The following is a 1,941-nucleotide window of genomic DNA, read 5'->3' as shown; positions in this document are numbered from 1 at the left end:
GTTCACCGAGTCAACTATCAACAATCCAAGAAAGATTTATAACAAAAAGAAAAAACAATCCAAGAAAGAGACGACGTCGTTCTTTATTATTTAACGTAAACAAACGACGTCGATCTTTATCCATTAATGGCTGGTAGGGTTTTTTTTATTTGGATATTTGTTTTAGTTGGGCTCAAATATGGGCTTGGTTAGACAGGGGCTCAATTTGAACAGATCTGTGCCCAAGGGATTGGGTTTTAAGTTTGAGAGAGTTTCAGTGGGACCTGGGTTATTGAGAGACACAGGTTGGCTCAAATTGACCCAACCCAACTCAATTTTGAGAATTTGGAGGGTTTGGTTTCGGGTACTGCAGTGCGTGAAATTATGGATCGGGTATGTGTTTTGTGTTTGTTGTAAAGTGATGAGGTTGTGTATGCGTAAATACGGAGAGTGAGAGTTGTGCTGTGTTGGTTGCTGTTTTTCTCTTGTATTGAGTTGCTTTGTTTCCACAAACTGATGACAACGAGATGCTGTTTGGTGATACTGATGATCGGTGAATGGCTGCGAGTCATTGAGAAACAGAGCTGATGCAGAGAGAGATGTTGAGCAAAGACTGTTGGGTTTTTTTTTTTTTTTTTTTTTAAACAATGAATGTTGTGCTTGAGTAATGTATTATGTGTGGTATAAAAAAAAAAAGGCGGAATTGCAAAATTTATGCTCTAAATTTCACAAATTTTCATTTCAATTTTTTAAATATAAATTTTATCATTTCAATCCTTTAAATTTTATTCGCTCTTAATTGAATCTTCCATTAGTATTCAATTAGTTGATGCCGTCAACTTATTAAAATGACATGGTTTTGGCTTAATTTTTAATTTATTATTTACTTCTTAATTAAAAAAAAAAAAAAAACTAGAAATCAAAATAACCCCGCCCATCTCTTTTGAACTCTAAAGAGCACAAAATCCCGTCTAACCCATCAATAAGCGAGAGACTAAGATGGAGAAAGAGAGAGAAAGAGAGATTGAGAGGGAGAAGGAGACCAAGAGATCGAGAGGGAAAAGGAGTGAACGAGTACATTTCCTGGAGCAGCGGAGTATTGAGATTGAGAGGGAGAAGGAGTGAATGAGTACAACTCCTGGAGCAGTGGAGTATTGGTTGGAGCCACCGAGTACAACTTTTGGAGTTGAGCAGAGCTGCCGAGAAACCCTGGAGCCAAGCCACTGAAAGCCTCTCTATTTGTCTCAGTCTGTATCTGTTTTTGTAGGAACATGAACAATAGGAAGATGATGATAATAGTTGTGTCACCCCAGTCTTACAAGCATCTCTCCATTCGATGCTTCATGGTAATCCCCCAAAAGATACTAGTAATCCCGCAAAAGAGGCGTGATGATGTTTATCCATGCAAGTCTATATATATCACAACTTGATGATTTCTATAACATGCACTACCATTTGATCTCTCTTGCTCCGTCAATTTCTTTCTTAATTCCTCTTAAAAAAAAAAATTTATTGTTGTTTTTGTTTATTGTGCAATCAAGGATGTTGCTCCTTCAATTTCTTTCTTAATTCCTTTTTTTTTTAGAAAAAATTATAATTGTTTTTTTTGTTTATTGCACAATCAAGGATGAAAATTTTCCAATAGTTACTGATTTCAAAGTGATTAGTATACAAATAATCACCATCTTTCGGCTGAGATTGGTTACTTTGATAAATTTCTGGTCTTTTTTTTTTTTTTTTAATTAAGAAGGAAATAATTAAATAAAAATTTAAATTTAAATTATCTCCAAAATGACGTCATTTTGAACAAGTTAACGGAAAATATGGATGACAGGTTAAAGGAGGACAGAATTGAGGAAGTTTGAAACTTAGAAAATTGAAATGACAAAACTCAAATTTAAAGGACTGAAATGAAAAATTGTGAAATTTAAAGGGAGAATTTTGTATTTAAACAAAAATGTA

At 34.3% G+C, this 1,941-nt stretch overlaps 2 non-coding genes across 2 annotated transcripts; both read left to right on the top strand.

The window, feature by feature from the left end:
• The first annotated feature begins 1,358 nt into the window (after positions 1–1,358).
• Positions 1,359–1,444, top strand: LOC142621398 (small nucleolar RNA Z195/SNORD33/SNORD32 family). The gene has a single exon (XR_012841778.1). It is a non-coding gene; the product is annotated as a small nucleolar RNA Z195/SNORD33/SNORD32 family (small nucleolar RNA).
• A 151-nt stretch (positions 1,445–1,595) lies between these two features.
• On the top strand, positions 1,596–1,682 carry LOC142621399 (small nucleolar RNA Z196/R39/R59 family). Its single transcript, XR_012841779.1, has one exon. It is a non-coding gene; the product is annotated as a small nucleolar RNA Z196/R39/R59 family (small nucleolar RNA).
• The last annotated feature ends 259 nt before the right edge of the window (positions 1,683–1,941 follow it).

Source organism: Castanea sativa, chromosome 12 (assembly GCF_040712315.1).
Source record: "Castanea sativa cultivar Marrone di Chiusa Pesio chromosome 12, ASM4071231v1".
NCBI lineage: Eukaryota > Viridiplantae > Streptophyta > Magnoliopsida > Fagales > Fagaceae > Castanea > Castanea sativa.
Note: the sequence above shows the minus strand (reverse complement) of the source record. Positions and strands in the feature narration are given on the sequence as shown.